Source organism: Schistocerca piceifrons, chromosome 1 (assembly GCF_021461385.2).
Source record: "Schistocerca piceifrons isolate TAMUIC-IGC-003096 chromosome 1, iqSchPice1.1, whole genome shotgun sequence".
Lineage (NCBI taxonomy): Eukaryota > Metazoa > Arthropoda > Insecta > Orthoptera > Acrididae > Schistocerca > Schistocerca piceifrons.
In genome coordinates this window covers 1,079,617,741-1,079,635,819 of record NC_060138.1, presented here as the reverse complement: position 1 = coordinate 1,079,635,819, position 18,079 = coordinate 1,079,617,741, and the positions used below count along the sequence as shown (strand labels likewise).

Sequence of the window (18,079 nt, the reverse complement as noted above, 5' to 3'; positions counted from 1 at the left end):
CTCAGGATTTCACAGCCCCGGTACCACTAGGTGGAAAGGTAGTGCTTACTCCAAAACACCAGCCAGCCAGCTGTAACATTTAACAAGCGCACAGAACAGGTCCTCAGGGCCAATGTAAACAACCACCAAAGGTAATAAATAACAGGTTAAATTATTCACTAGTAAAGCGGCACACTGCCTTCTTTAAGTTCAAGTACTTTTTATCTCGATTTACGTTTATAAACATTTCTCCTCCGGAATGACGCCCATACAGAAACAGCTAATCAACTTCCAAATATATATACACTGTACAACAGGTCATATCATTTAGCTGACGGATGAAGGCACATAATCAGTTTTAACAAATGTGTGCATCTTTTTACAATGCAAAATACTGAATCTTGGATTAATTGTGGCAATACAATGAAGCATAATCATGTAATGGTAAAAGAAGAATTACACACTTCACTAAATAAATGGTTACTACATACAAGGCTTATTACATAGCATATCACTCTGAACACCTTCAGAACTTATACACCCAAGGTTTCAGAATTGCACCAATAGTAGAAACCACAGAATGCATTCACACCACAGGAAGTTTATTATGGCATAAGCCAAATGAAAAATGTTCGATATATTTTAAAGCACTACCGCACTGCTGACAAATCTGCGGTCACATGTCGCGGACATATTCACTTAACCTTTCGGTGGACGTCCGATATGGCTTGCGTCGGGTACAGCAGGCGGAAATAAGGCAGCGGACGTCCGTAGACAGCCGTGTCCGGAACCAGCAGCACGCAACCCAGGGCAGCAGCAAGCCTCCTCACAGGCGACAGGAAAGGCTCTCCACCAAGCCGCCCCATACACGTGGTCGGTTCCCGTTGCACTCTAAACGCACTGCGGCCTCAGGTAACATCGAACGCCCACTGTCACATTTTTCGGGAGAGCCTCCAGTTAACTCCTCTGGATAATGTAAGGCAGCCAAGACTCAGTATGCGTCCCAAGCAAAGATAAGAGCGCGAAGACAAGGTACTTGCAAATATGATGGCGCGCCTGCAAAACGCTATGGCTCAAATACACTCCTGGAAATGGAAAACAGAACACATTGACACCGGTGTGTCAGACCCACCATACTTGCTCCGGACACTGCGAGAGGGCTGTACAAGCAATGAGCACACGCACGGCACAGCGGACACACCAGGAACCGCGGTGTTGGCCGTCGAATGGCGTTAGCTGCGCAGCATTTGTGCACCGCCGCCGTCAGTGTCAGCCAGTTTGCCGTGGCATACGGAGCTCCATCGCAGTCTTTAACACTGGTAGCATGCCGCCACAGCGTGGACGTGAACCGTATGTGCAGGTGACGGACTTTGAGCGAGGGCGTATAGTGGGCATGCGGGAGGCCGGGTGGACCTACCGCCGAATTGCTCAACACGTGGGGCGTGAGATCTCCACAGTACATCGATGTTGTCGCCAGTGGTCGGCGGAAGGTGCACGTGCCCGTCGACCTGGGACCGGAACGCAGCGACGCACGGATGCACGCCAAGACCGTAGGATCCTACGCAGTGCCGTAGGGGACCGCACCGCCACTTCCCAGCAAATTAGGGACACTGTTGCTCCTGGGGTATCGGCGAGGACCATTCGCAACCGTCTCCATGAAGCTGGGCTACGGTCCCGCACACCGTTAGGCCGTCTTCCGCTCACGCCCCAACATCGTGCAGCCCGCCTCCAGTGGTGTCGCGACAGGCGTGAATGGAGGGACGAATGGAGACGTGTCGTCTTCAGCGATGAGAGTCGCTTCTGCCTTGGTGCCAATGATGGTCGTATGCGTGTTTGGCGCCGTGCAGGTGAGCGCCACAATCAGGACTGCATACGACCGAGGCACACAGGGCCAACACCCGGCATCATGGTGTGGGGAGCGATCTCCTACACTGGCCGTACACCACTGGTGATCGTCGACGGGACACTGAATAGTGCACGGTACATCCAAACCGTCATCGAACCCATCGTTCTACCATTCCTAGACCGGCAAGGGAACTTGCTATTCCAACAGGACAATGCACGTCCGCATGTATCCCGTGCCACCCAACGTGCTCTAGAAGGTGTAAGTCAACTACCCTGGCCAGCAAGATCTCCGGATCTGTCCCCCATTGAGCATGTTTGGGACTGGATGAAGCGTCGTCTCACGCGGTCTGCACGTCCAGCACGAACGCTGGTCCAACTGAGGCGCCAGGTGGAAATGGCATGGCAAGCCGTTCCACAGGACTACATCCAGCATCTCTACGATCGTCTCCATGGGAGAACAGCAGCCTGCATTGCTGCGAAAGGTGGATATACACTGTACTAGTGCCGACATTGTGCATGCTCTGTTGCCTGTGTCTATGTGCCTGTGGTTCTGTCAGTGTGATCATGTGATGTATCTGACCCCAGGAATGTGTCAATAATGTTTCCCCTTCCTGGGACAATGAATTCACGGTGTTCTTATTTCAATTTCCAGGAGTGTATGTTAACTGAAAGAGCCTCGTTCAACATGGCAGGACGTTGTTTTCGTCTGCAGGCAGACATGACATTTATGTACGGTCGCACGAATGGTAATGGACACGAGGCTGCGTGGCTGTATTAGGCGTTGTTTCTAGACCGAAGACAGCCGAGTCGTCCAACCTTGGGTGCTGCGTACAGTCGCATTACGCAGACGTTATCCATAGCTCCACAGATTACTGACCGAGGAAGAATTAGAAAAGAAAGCCCCACGGGCAGCCAGGTATTAGCGTAAGACAAGTGTCCCTTGCATGTGGTACATCTCGAAGTACAGCAAGGAGGGTACTTCACGTACAACTCACGTATCCGCTTCATTTTGAACGTGTGCAGAGACTTACGCTTGCTGATCATCCACCACACGAGAGTTTTTACCTATGGTTTGTTGCACAAATTGCCAGTCGGTTGTTTGTCTCTTCCCCCGGCCGGAGTGGCCGAGCGGTTCTAGGCGCTACAGTCTGGAACCGCGCTACCGCTACGGTCGGAGGTTCGAATCCTGCCTCGGGTATGGATGTGTGTGATGTCCTTAGGTTAGTTAGGTTTATGTAGTTCTAGGTTCTAGGTGACTGATGACCTCAGAAGTTAAGCCCCATAGTGTACAGAGTCATTTGTCTCTTAAGATTTTTTTTTTTTTTCCAGACGAAACAACGTTTCGAGGAGATGGAATAACAAACTTCCACAGCCAACACATATGAGCTGGTCGCAATCCTCATGTTACAGTACGGACTAGACATCAGCGTCAGTCTAAGAGTAATGTTTGAGCTGGAATTGTGAGAGACTGTCTGGTAATGCCATACGTTCTCCCAGCACGCTTACAGGAACTATATTCAGAACATCCTCCTAGTCCTATTATAAGACGGACCCTTGCAAAGTAACAGAAACGTGTTGCCAATGCATGATTGAGCTCTATCACATTTCAGTTTCAGCTTTAGAAATGTACTCCCTGGCATCTACCGTCACAGACGGACAAGTAGCGGAGGACCAGTTCTATGGCCAGCCCGTTGTCCTGCCGTCAGTCCTTTCGATTATTATCACTGGGGACACGATCAACTACCATGATCACACCATAGAATATTGCCCGGCCATAAGTTATCTACTTCGATCCGTGCCAGAAACTGAAGAGCAAATTCAGAACATTGCTGTGCATCATGAGATTTCTGTTGCTGCACCATCTCGATTTTTTATGTGTACCAATTGGATATAGACCGCAAAAAGGTTCAGATGGCTCAAAATGGCTCTGAGCACTATGGGACTTACCTGCTGTGGTCATCAGTCCCCTAGAACGTAGAACTATTAAACCTAACTAACCTAAGGACAACACACACATCCATGCTCGAGGCAGGATTAGAACTTGCGACCGTAGCAGTCGCGCGGTTCCAGACTGTAGCGCCTAGAACCGCTCGGCCACTCCGGCCGGCCACCGCAAAACGTTCCGTAGACAATTAGTCTACGCAGCATGCGGCCTGGATGCAGAAGCTCTTAATCAACTTGTCAGGGTGGCTTGCGAAACCTTTCTAAACCATCAAGGAGTAGCTGAATGGGTGTAACAGCCCATAATTCGACGAGTGCATGAGTTTTTAGATGGGAAAGAGGAAATTTCGAGCATTTATTAACACAAGTTATCTGCTGATGAGGTAGAATCACCTAAATCGTAAAATTTCGTTAGTAACTCGAAAACCAAGCACATTTTAATGACCTTTTTTTCGTCTTTTGCTGCAAGGAACCTGTCCTCCTTGTTAGTAAAAGTCTATTAATTATGTCCTGTATTTTGTCTGTTTACGCCCACAAGTCTCGCACAAAATCAAATCCTCCTACAATAGGTGAAAAAACAAAATGGCTTATCCCACCGATACAATGAAATATCGCGCTTTAATTCGTTTTGTACCGTAAGGGTGTAGATCGATGTGGGCGTGAGGCTCTCTGGTGAAGCTGGGGTGCAGGTGAAGAAGTTGCGGGCAGCCAGTGATTGACGATATAATAGACTGACTTTTTTATTAGACGGGTGTAGAAACTGCGCGTCCACGGGAAGCGGATATGAGGCGAGGTTGAAATTCCGGCCTGGGAAGGCTGGTGTCAACACTTCTCGCACGCGCGACTCTGCTCAGACGCGTCTTTCAACCTACCTCGCAGTGCTATGTCAGACATCAGCGCATCATCTCCACCGCCCGGTGGTTGTCGGCGGCGTTGCCCAGTGTCATCGCTGAGCGGTGGCTGGAGAGAGGCAGTGGTGCATTCCAATGGCTCGGTACTTCGAGGGTCATACCTGACCCCTGGTCCATCTAAGCTTCGGTTGTATCACCAGGCTGGCGGTCGCGTATAGGTGGCGAAATAGTGATGGCGACCTCATGGCGGAAGAGTACACAAGGCAGACGCTAATTTCAAGCCCGGCTCCACCCATAATCAGCCCGTTCGGAGGCTATCTTTATATCCTACAGCATAGGTCTTAATTACAAGCATATTTGGAAGAACAAACACTGATGACGATCTGCAGCTGTACGAAATACTTCGAAATTAATTTACTGTATTCCTTGACACCAGCTGTATTAGGTATACATCTGCTACCCAATAGTGAAATATAAAACCTTCTGCTGGACCGGTACTCGATTTTGGATGTACCGCTGTTTGTGAGCGGTAGTGTTCACCGCTTTAGCATGTGTGCATGCTCCCCAGACGGAACAAGATTTCGTCCATCTTAGTGGACTACGATTTAAGGGGGTAGTCGGTGACTTATGGAAGCCTGTGTGTTTCTGGGGAGCGTGCACGGATAGCCGAAGTAGTTAAGGCTACAGGTCGGGTTAAAGAGGAAAACCGAGTCCTAGTCTACCAAAACTTTTAATATGTCACTATTTAGTAGTAGATCTATACCTAACACAGGCCATGTCAAGGAATTCGCAGCCAACGAATTTTCGACTTCATACTGCAGATATCGTACAGACCTCTCCAAGAGCAATTGAAATGTCTCTAAGGATTGTCATGGCCCGAGGGACTGTGTCGTGATTGAGGAGCTGCTGCCATGACGTTATGCTGAGCCAACGCGTGACAGCAAGTGCTTATAATTCGGAATTCGTGCTCGAATGGGCCCGTGTCGTTACACTGCGCCTAAAATCTAACAACACTTCATCAGTTCATGCTGAGATGCTGGAAATGTATGGCAAAAATACATCATTATATGCTGGTGATTTGGTGTGACACGTGTGAATGACGAAGGACGAAATGGAAGACCATCTGTATGTGAGGATGACTTCTCTATTCCGTCGCCCCTCCTCCCTCCCCATCCCGAACGCCAATGGGCGAGCTGCTAGGTCGATCATTGTTAACCCCGAGACAAAGAAGCAATGCAGGCAGCGGCTCCTAATGTGTGGTTCCTATACCACCAGAAAAAGCGATTATCTAACCATCGTCTGAACGTGGTCAATCTGTTTTTCGTGACTGACATGGTTTGGGGCCAACTAATTACGTTTGTAAGGCGCAAACCCTTACTGAAGGATTGTACCGAAATCTCCTGAGGAGATCTCGAGAGGCTGAGAAGACGAAACTTTCCAAGAGGTTGCTTTTGTCCTGGAACTCCACTCACTTCGCACAAGGCAGTCATACACAATGCTTCTTTAGTCTATCAAATTTTGCCTAATTCCCTACATTCTCCATCTAGTGACGGCTTTCCCTTTCCTTCATTGTGTGGCAGGCATTTCCAGAATGCTGATGAGGTGATTTTGGTGGTGAGAGATTTCTTGAGAAGCTCGAAATCATACTTCTGCAACTGTCTCCTCCAGGTCATCTTTAGTTGGGAAAAATGTGTCACATTGAAGGGCGAATAAGTATCCAGGACTACACACTAACACTTTTCATGGCCCTGTCTGTTTCTTCGAAGGTTAATTAAAATGTTATGACCATTCCTTGTATGACTATCACGCCCCGCAGGCAATCTAAAGCTTTAGAAAAAACAATGTTCCTAAAACGTGTCAGAATGGGTTGAAGTACACTCTACGAAAATGAGTGTGTTTGTGTGGCCCCACAGGTCGTCTTACGTACGAACCATATTTGGAACGTCAATCGCTGAGGTTCTGGGGTATAGGAGACACTAATATCCGTGTGTTGTGGCCAACGGTTGAGCGACGAGGATTGTAAAGGATCATTAATTTTTCCCGGAGTCCATGTTCCACTCATCGTCCTGCATCGCATTCATCAGGGAAATTAGTCTTATGACGCTTTAGACGGTATATATATCATTACTGTAGATTTAAGGCGAATTTTGTTCTCAAGAAGCGAGGAAGCACTTGGTGTTCAAATGTGAGTCAGGGAGAGGTTAATGTGTGAAATTCTACTCGAACAAATGATCATTAAAGTTATTGCTAATTTTTGACAAGAACACAGAGCACTTGATGTATGCTGCAAATAACATTTTGTTAGCAGTATGTGATTTTTTTTTTATTTTTCTCTTAGACTGTTTATTATTTATCACTGTCAATCACAGCCAACCCTGTATCTTATATCCGCCAGCCTAGTAGAACAGCCGGCCGCGGTAGCCGAGCGGTTCTAGGCGCTTCAGTCCGGAACCGCGCGACTGCTACGGTCGCAGGTTCGAATCCTGCCTCGGGCATGTATGTGTGTGACGTCCTTAGATTAGTTAGGTTTAAGTAGTTGTAAGTTCTAGGGGACTGATGAATTCCGATGTTAAGTTCCATAGTGCTCAGAGCCATTTTCTAATAGAACAGTGACATCGACTTTCTTGTTTTCCATCCCACCCCTTCCATTTCATGTCCCGATTATTCTCTGGCAGGAATCAATCTTTTCAAAATATAGGAAACAGTAATGGAACGAATCTCACATGAGTGTCACCTTATCTTGATATACATAATTGTACACAAAGCAGTTGGATGACAGTACCTTCTCCATAATATTTTATCTAATTTACGTATTTATTGATCCATGAGAAGATAGCAACTCAATTAAAAAATGATCGTCTGACATTGGTGGTGGGGAGGCCCCATCAGAGACAGTTCGGCCGCCGAGTGCATTTCAGCAGACGCCACATTAGGCGACTTTCGTGCCGGTGATGAGGATGAAACGGATGATGAGGACGACACAGCACGCAGCACACGAGCGGGGAACATTTCCAACCCGAACGGGAATCGAACACGGGGCCGCTGTTACTCTGGAGGCAGCACGTTACCACTCAGCTAAGCAAGCAGACACAACTCAATTAATTGGTGTGTAATTGGTCTCTTACGTCTCTCTCTGTGCCCTCGTGTCCTCTCGGTCTCCCCTCCCCCATTCCCCGATCCCACCATTCTGTGAGTGGCTTGGGGGGGGTGGGGGGGTGGAGGGGTCAAACAGCGTTTGAGTGTCGATGCATTTCGGCCAATGGGCTCCACGTGGAGCAGTAGTTCATACTATCAGATACCTGTGCAACACCAGGGCCACTTGCGTCCAGTACTTCGAGCAATAATCAGGATGAAACGCATTCAACAGGAGCAAATTGGCAGATAAGAAGATTGAAACAGTCTGCGTTATACCTCGCAGACCTGCTGGCGTTCGATCGACCCCAGCCAGTAGCAGCAGCATCGGAACTGCACAAGAGTATTAATGCTAGCAGAATGTTGTTAGACAAGGACTCTGAAACTGTTATCGACATCCAGAATGTGTAGCAAAGTTGCAACGTAGTGAGCTACAGGTGAATAGGATTAGACTATTTGTGCGGCAGGACAGAATTCATTGAAAGAAAAATCATTGATGAGTACTGTTCTGTGCTTACTCCAATTAACAACGAAATGATAGAAACTAAAGCAGTTGTAGTGGACATGTATGGAGATGTAATGCTGCAGTGATGGTGCAGCCAGATACATCTTACATTCAAGTGTAGTGCATTTATGTGACCTGTAACACACATTAATGACTGTGTCAGACAAATTGTGTCGCTGGTAGCAGCATGTTAGAGAAGCATTTGACGACTGTATTACGTACCTGCACTCCAGAAAAGTGAGGTTGGACCAGCTAGATCTGTAAATCAAATCGTGTATTCCTCATGTGCCACGTGTATTCCTCATGTGCCACGATCCATGAAAGCTGATCCTTTAAGTTTGGATGTGGAATACACTGAGGGAATCTGAGTGTATGTAATTGCTCTGATAGGACTGAATGCAATCCAAGCTGAATTCAATGCACGTAAAACTGAAATGTTTGATGTGTGTGTGTGTGTGTGTGTGTGTGTGTGTGTGTGTGTGTGTGTGTGTGTGTGTGGGAGGGGTTGGGGGTTTAGGGGGTTGGGGGGGGGGGGGTTGGACTTCTGTCATCATTAATATATGAAAAATATATAGGCTTCGAAAGAGGGTATTTCAAAAATAAAGAAGAAGAAAAGAAAATGAACAGTTTTTATTATTCATACACATACTTTTTTATTACGTATTTACAATCTATATTTCCAAAAAGCTCTTTGTTATTTCTTTCAATTACAACATATTTACAAAGAAATTTTCATTTCATAACTACATCATAGATTTATAAATGATTGTTTAGTAATTTGCTTCCATTTACATTGTGTATGCAGGAATAAACACTCATTAATAGCAGAGAGAGAGACAGTGTGAGAGAGGTGATATTTCTTACGTATATTATATTTACAGAAGTAACAAGAGCAGCAGCAACAACAGTAGGGAAGTACACACACACACACACACACACACACACACACACACACACACACACACACACTCACACTCACACATAGATTCATAAATACTTATGACAGGCAGACTCACACTGCCACTACTCGGCGTGCAAACATGTCCCTCACTGTATTCACAAATAAATACCTCATCCACGCAACTGGAATTCAATCACATTCTGGTGAATAGTGTGAGAATGATAGAGCGCTAGTCTCGCGTTCATGGATGAATAGCTTGTTATCATGCCGTGAGAAACAGACTTTCGGTTGCGAGTGGTGTGGATCACATGACCTCGCGATCGAAAGACTACTTGGCGCACCATATATACTGGCTTAGGTGCAGCACCACACTGAGATCGCCTGCTGCAAACCCTTACCCCGCCTTTGGGTGGCACAAGTACAGGGTGATAATTATTGGACTATATGAAATGAAATCGGCATAGTTTCTGAACGGTTTGCGTTATGACGTTCAAACTGCACGGTTGGCTGCGGGGCATGATGGGAATTAGTAAGCGCATTTATGTTTGGTTTAGTGACAAACCCCACTTTCATTTGGATGGATTCGTCAATAAGCAAAATTGGCGCATTTAGGGGGACTGCATTTCGCGAGCAATAAGTCTCTTCACTCTCAACAGCTGACTGTGTGGTGTGCTATGTCCAGTCGCGGAATAATCGGTGCGATATTCCTCGATGGCATGGTGATTACCCAACGGCAAGTGAAGCTTTTGGAAGATGATTTCACCACCTTTACCCAAAGTGACTTTGATTTGGACAAGATGAGGTTCATGCAAGACAGAGCTCGGCCGTATCGAAGCAGGGGAGTGATGTCTTGGACGGGCACTTTGGAGACCGCATTCTGGTTTTGGAGTACCCAGAGGCCACTGGCATGGGCCTCGATTGGGCATGTTCTCCGGATCTGAACACATGAGACTCCTTTTTGTGGGGCTATGTTAAAGACAAAGTGTACAGCAATAGTTTCAAAACCACTGCAGAGCTGGAAACACCCAATCCGGTGGTCATCGACAGCATCGACGTTGCCATACTTCAGCGGATCAAGCAGAATTTCGCTATTCTCCTGCGCCACATCGTCGCCAATAATGGCAGGGGTTATCGAACGTAAAATAACGTAAATCCGATTATCTGTAGTGACATTTACATGTTGAATAATGTGTGCGCACGCCATAGTTTGGAATTAATTTACCTTTTTCCATATAGTTCAATAATTGTCAGCCTGTATCTACAGGGTATCCACACGCTTTAGATCAGAGAATTACAGAGTTCGCAATCGCGCGAGCCGTTCGCTCGGGTCGCTGTGGCCCAGAGGTTCTAGGCGCTTCAGTACGGAACCAGGCTGCTGCTACGGTCGCAGGTTCGCATCCTGCCTCGGGCATGGATGTTGGTGATGTCCTTAGGTTGGTTAGGTTTAAGTAGTTGTAAGTTCTAGGGGACTGATGACCTCAGATGTTTAGTCCCATAGTGCTCAGAGCCACTTGAACCATTTGAGCCGTTCGCCTCGTCTCTCTTCAGAGCGATAACCTTATTATTTTGCGATGTTACACCGTAAGAATTATCACCACGAATTCGGATTTGCTGAATTCCTCGGGAAGGTAACTAATTGCTTCATATAGATAATGGTCATGCACCCAGAAGGTGAGTCTCTATGTAACCATATAAAGTAACTTTGGATTAGCAAAGAGCTGCTTAGCGAAGTTTAAAAGAAAGTGGTACATGTGGATATTAGAGAGGTCCAGCACACACATACCGTCCTACCGATGTAGATAGGCTTCATTAATCGCACTGAAAGTTTAGCTAAACATACCGTCCTACCGATATAGATAGGCTTCATTAATCGCACTGAAAGTTTACCTACCTCTAGAGAGTCTAATCTTTTGTTGAAGATCATGATCAGCTCAAAATTTGGCCTGGAGTTATACTCTTGTGCGCCATTACGCCACTCCCTGAGGTAAATTAAACGTATAACACTGTATTCTCTAACATTTCCCATATGCTATGTCAAGCTACATTTCCAATATGCTATGTCAAGCTACTCGAACAAATGATCACTAAAGTTATTGCCAATTTTTGGCAAGAACACGGACCACTTGATCTATGGTGCAAATAACATGTTGTTACCAGTATGTGAGTAACTATTTTCTGCAATGTAGTCAGACCTTTGTCGGCTGTGAGTTGGGAGCAGTACTCTACCCTTCTGCTAGAAGGTTGCCCAGCATTACGGTATTTTAAATTTTACTGTTTGCAAACCATATGAGATGAACAATTTTTGTTTAATGCATTATTACAAAATCATTAGAAAAAATTTCAAGTCATTAAAGAAAAACATGTTGGGAAATTCTAAGTGAATTCCTGTTGCTATTTGCTGTATAACGAGCACGCAGGATGATTGACACCACCACTGTATTTTTGCCATAACATCACATAGTTAGCCAGATCGGTTTCGTCGTGTGGCGCGTGAATACATTTTTGATCAGAATAATGCAGTGGGTGCTTCAAACGTGGTTCTAAGTTTTCCAGTCATATATTAGCAAAACTCCGCTGAAATCCACTCTAAAACTGTATCGAAAGGCCGAAATACATATTGTGATCTTTTTGCTGTGTTAATGCGCACATGAGTGTCATAAGTGTTGAAAAACTAGAATGGAATTTCTGCCTAATGCGAAACACTACTTTTGCTTCAGGTGTCCGTCTTCAAGGTCATTATGTGTTACCATCAGTAGCTATTTACTTCACCTGCCTCTTTGAAAAAGTTATCAAAGACTGTCACATTTTGCAGATAACTCATAAGAAGGGGAAAACGTATTGATAAAATCAAGAATGATAAATGTAGACCACATTGTAGCATATTGTAAAAGCCTGAAGCACATTAATACATTTTGTTATCATGCCAATTCCTGTAAATTTGATAGTAAGCTCATAAACGTATTCAACTTCAGCCGATGTTCGCGATTTTCACAGAATTCTTGTGTTGTTCTGGTATCAGAAAGAAATGGAATGATCGTATGGCATTGTTGCCCAACAGGCCCCATCCGAGGAAGTTCGGCCGCCGAGTCCAAGTCTGGTTTCAGTCGACGCCACATGAGGCGACTTGCGTGCCGGTGTTAAGGATATAATGATGAGGACAACACAACACCCACTCCACGAGAGGAGAAAATCCCCAACCCGCCTGGGAATCGAACCCGGGCCTGTTGCATTCGAGGGAAGCACGTTACCTGCCAGCTAAGCAGGTAGACATCGGAAAGAGACTTCTTAGAAATACACTTTTTTTGCACATCGCCAGTAGAACGTACAAGCTGCTACATTTCGACAACATCAGTCCACAGTATTGACATGAGAAAAGATACACTTAATCTTCTGAAATTTCACCTTTTTTTTGCCCTTCTCAGGCAATCTCAACTGATATTGTTTCCGTTTCAAAATTTGCTTCATACTTCTTTGACGTCCAGTATTCGGATGCGTTTGTGTGAAAAAGCTTCAGCCTGCTCACTCAATGGCCCCTGTCGTCCGGAACAAATAGGTTGGTAACATGCCTGTGTCTGTCCAATCTACACTCATGCTCATAAATTAAGGATAATTGCAGAATATGGTACCACACTACGTGGCACTACACAAAACTGGCCCTAATAGCGTAGGCACAGAGGGAACACACATGACACCGCTCTGTAAGTCCATGGTATTGGTGATAGGTTGAGAAAACCGTACCGAAACACATGTGCTACAAAACACCACTGCTTCCTGCGCATGTACCACGACATCAATAAGGGATATGATTACCATGCACCCGTACACAGGCCGCACAACGGGTTGGCATACTCTGGATCAGGTGGTCGATCAGCTGCTAGGGTATAGCCTGCCATTCTTGCACCAGTGCCTGTCGGAGCTCCTGAAGTGTCGTAGGGGTTTGAAGACATGCAGCGATACGTTGACCGAGAACATCCCAGACGTGCTCGATGGGGTTTGGTTTGGAGAACAGGCATGCAACTCCATTCGCCTGATATCTTCTGTTTCGAGGTACTCCTCCACGATGGCAGTTCGGTGGGTCCTTGCGTTATCATCCATCAGGAAGAAGGTGGGACCCACTGCACCCATGAAAAGCCGGACATACTCGTGCAAAATGACGTCCCGATACACCTCACCTGTTGTAGTTCCTTTGTCAAAGACAGGGAGGGGTGTACGTGCACCAATCATAATCCCAACCCACACCATAAACCAGGTCCCATTCATGGATTTTAAGGGGTTCGTATCTGGTTCCTGGTTCAAGCCAGATGAAAACCCGGCGAGAATCACTGTTCAGACTATAACTGGACTCGTCCGGGAACATAACATGGGACCACTGTTGAAATGACCATGCACTATGGCATTCGGGAGGACGACGGTTCAATCCCGCGTCCGGCCATCCTGATTTAGATTTTCCGTGATTTCCCTAAATCACTCCATGCAAATGCCAGGATGGTTCCTCGGAAAGGGCACGGCCGACTTCCTTCCCCATCCTTCCCTAATCCGATGAGACCGATGACCACGCTGTCTGGTCTCCTTCCCCAAAACAACCAACCAACCAACCAACCATGCACTATGTTCGTGACACCAGGTTTTACCGGCTCTCCTGTGACCAGGGTTCAGTGGAATGCACCTTGCAGGCCTCCGGGCGAATAAACCATGTCTGTTCAGTCTTCCGTTGACTGTGTGACTGGAGACAACTGTTCCAGTGGCTGCGATAAGTTCCCGAGCAAAGCTGCCTGCAGTACTCCGTGGTCGTCTGTGGGCACTGATGGTGAGATACCGGTGTTCTTGTGATGTTGTACAATGTGGACGTCTCATTCTGTAGCGACGGGACACGTTTCCTGCCTGCTGGAATCGTTGCCATAATCTTGAGATCACACTTTGTGGCACAAGGAGGGCCCGTGCTATGACTTGCTGTGTTTGACCAGCCTCCAGTCGCCCTGATATTCTACCCGTCTTAACGTCATCAATATGTGTTCTTTGAGCCATTTTCAACACACAGTCACCATTAGCACGTCTGAAAACGTGTGCACACTTAGTCGCTGCATCGTATTCGGACATGCACTAACACACCTCTGCGTACGTGGACTGCTGCCAGCGCCACCGTGCGACGACCGCAAGTCAAATGCACCCTATGGTCATACCCCGAGCTGATTTAAACCCGCAAATGGCCCACTTGAGCGTTGCTTCACCATGTATCAGCATTATCCTTAATTTATGAGCATGGGTGTACATGCTCCAATGATGCACGACAGTCGTAAGAGACCTCAGTCATCAAGACAAAACGGCCATCGGCATTTGTCTCGAACAGCCGGTACTGAGAATAGACCCTTTTTACATCTTCATTGTGTGACTCGAAGGCGTAGTGTCCCATCCGCCGAGTACCCGCGATATGATAGCGATTAAATATACGAACATCATACAGTTTTCCCACACTGCACTTCTCGGTGAAACTGACGGCTAAGACGGCGACAGACAAGGACACCTGTTGCACATACCACGGTGACAGGACCACTGTCTTGTGAAACACGGGAGTTGTGCAGGTCGATTCTTTCATTATGCAGTGCAGTACACACACTACCTGACCAAAAATATCAAGACACAATATGTGATGCCGAATTGAGCGCTAGACGCTAACAATGGTCCACTTGCTCCCCGTAAACCAGATGTTTCTGTAGTCAGTGCTAAGCTATGCTTATGGTGGTGTAAAATGTGACGCCCATGGGTGGCTGGAAACGAGTGGTTTGGACTGAAGTATCACGCTATAGCCGATGGAAGTGGTTGGGTCTGGCTAACACCTGGAGAGCGTTACCTGTCGCCATGTGTAGTGCCAACAGCGAAGCACCATGGTTGTAGTTTAGTGGTATGGTAGCTTTTATATATGGCTTATTTTGCTTAAGAAAACGCCAAATGAAGAAGGATACGAACACATGTTGTGGCAGTATATACTGCGGCCAATAGAGGAACAACCCCGAAACAATGATTCTTTGTATCAACATGACAATACACTCTCTCATTAAGCAGCATCCATGAGGTAATCGTTTGTGTAGGGTAACATTCCTGAAATGTACTGGCCTGCCCAGATTCCCGACCTCAAGCCCACAGAATACATCTGGGATGAATTAGAATGCCGACTTCGTTCAAGACCCCAGCGTGCAACATCACTAACTTCTCTTGTTTAATATGTTGTAGTATGGGCTGTAGTTGCTCCAGAGCCATTCAGATACCCTTGAAAGTGTCTCAGGCGAAGTTCAAGCCCTTATAAAGGGGAAGGGTTGACAATTCATGAGTGTGCATTAGTAGGCGCACAGATACTTTTGATCAGGTAGCGCACGTTTTTTGAAACATTCTGGCAGATCAAACCTTTTGTGCCGGACCATGACAAACACAGAACCATGCCTGTGACAAGAAATCAATTCACCGACTGAGCACTCTAGAACCATGTTAACCCACCAACACAGTTTTACTTCAATTTTAACATCTCTCCTACTTTCCTCTCATACTGTGAGGGAGGGACATAAGTCGTGCATTGATAGCACAGTAGTTACCAAATTTACTGTGACAGATAAGTTCTGCGTTCGAGTCCTGCTCCAGCACTTACACCTGCTTGGAAGTCCCAGAACAGGAGATGTGTCTGATTCAATTGTCCATGAGTATTCTGTCTTGTTTGGCAGTGTTGGACCCAATTCTGTAGTCGGGATCGCTAACGCACGCTTATGCAGTGGCGTTTGAGTGGTGAGAAAGCTTCACTGCCAATATTTGACCGGAGAGGGGTAATAAATAGATTTCCTGATCACCAGTCTTCGCGCCAGTGTCCTGGATTACATTCCAAACTTCTCCGCAGTGTCACATGAAGTGAGAGCATGTGACACTGTGGATGGTGATCCATCCCTAGGATGGAGACGTTACGCTCAGTAGCGCCATTGGTGCAATACGAGAGGAGTAGTCTATGTGCCGGCTCCGAGATTCACCCCTTTCTTCTCTTAGACCATGACAACACAAACCATTCACTATCATCCATACGACGCAGATCCACACGTGACACGTCATAACATGCATGACAGGCGAAGTTTAATAGAAGCTCGAAACTTAGCACGAACTTCAACTCGAGATGCTTTTAATAGTTTCCACAACGAAACTACGTCTCGAAATCTGTCAGAAAACCGAAAGAGATTATGGTCATATATTATGGTCATATATTACACCAGCGGCAAGACGCAATCAATACCTGCACTGTGCGATAACAACGGTGATGTCACTGATTACAGTGCCACTGAGACGGTGTTGCGAAACACCTTCACCAAAAACGATGAAGCAAATATTCTAGAATTAGAATCTGGAACAACTGTCAATATAAGTAACTTAGAAACAGATTTACTTCATGTAGCAAAGCAGTCTAAATCACTTAATAAAGGTAAGAACTCGAGTCCAGACAGTATATCAGTCAGGTTCCTTTCAGAGTATGCCGATACAATAGCTCCATACTTCGCAGTCATATACAACCGTTCTCTCCGATAGATCTGTACCTAATGACTGGAAAGTTTCACAAGTCACACAACTACACAAGAGAGGAAGTTGGAGTAATCTGCTGAAATACAGTAGCATTACTTCGATTTGCAGTAGGACTTTGGAACATGCAATGTGTTCAAATATAATAAAGTATGTCGAAGAAAACGATTTATTGGCAAATAGTCATCACGGATTCAAAAAATTTCGTTCTTTTAAACCTTAACTAGCTCTTTCTTCTCACGAAGTAATCAATCCTATCGACAGAGGATGAACCGATTCCATACTTTTAGATTTCCAGAAGGCTTCTGAGATTTTCCTCACAAGCGTCTTCTAGTCAAACTGCATGCCTATGGATTAACGGATCAGATGAATGCTTGATTCGTGATTTCGTGTCATAAAGGTCATAGTTTGTTGTAATTTGCAGAAAGTCATCTAGTAAAACAGAAGTAATATCTGGTGTTCCCCAAGTAAGTGTTACAGGCCGTCTGATGTCCCCGTTCTACATAAATGACTTAGGAAACAATCTGAGCTGTTGTCTTAGATTGTTTGCAGATGATGCAGTCGTTTATCGACTAGTAAAGACGTCAGAGTATCAAAACTAATTGGAAAACGATTTAGACAAGGTATCTCGCGAAAAGTGGCAACTGATTCTAAATAATTAGAAGTGGGAAGTCATCCACACGAGTACTAAAGGAAATTCGCTAAATTTCGGTCACACAATAAATCACACAGATCTAAAGGCTGTAGATTCAACTAAATACCTAAGGATTATAATTAAAAATAATGTAAATAGGAACGGTAACATAGGTAATGTTGTGGGTAAAACAAACCTAAGATTGCGATGTATAGTCAGTAACACTTAGAAAATGCAACAGGTCTACTAAAGAATTGCTTACACTACGCTTGTCTGTTATCTTGTGAAGTACTGCTGTGCGGTTTGAGATCGCCTCCGGTGAGACTGACGGAAGACATCGAAAAAGTTAACAGAAGGGCAGTTCGTTTTGTACTATCATGAAATAGGGGAGAGAGTGCCACGGACGTGACACTTGAATTGGAGTGGCAGTCATTAAAACAAAGCTGTTTTTCGTTAAAGCAGGATCATCTCATCAAATTTCAGTCATCAACTTTCTCGTCCGATTGCGAAAATACTTTGAAGGTGCTCTCTTATATACACAGAAATGATCGTAATCATAAAGTAGGCGAAAGCAGAGCTCGCACAGAAAGATGGAGGTGTTCATTTTTCCCCTTGCGCTGTTCGAGAGTGGAATGATAGAGAAATAGCTTGAAGATGGTTCAATGAACCCTCTGCGAGGCAGTTAATTGTAATTTGCAGAGCAGTCATGTAGATGTATGTGTAGCAGTAAAAAAAAAGAAAAGGCA

General features: G+C 45.7%; 1 protein-coding gene across 1 annotated transcript in view; it reads left to right on the top strand.

Annotated features, from left to right (window-relative positions):
- LOC124777794 (acid sphingomyelinase-like phosphodiesterase 3a) overlaps window positions 1-18,079 on the top strand; it is a 573,663-nt gene that overhangs the window by 436,681 nt on the left and 118,903 nt on the right. The gene's annotated exons all lie outside the window — the stretch shown is intronic.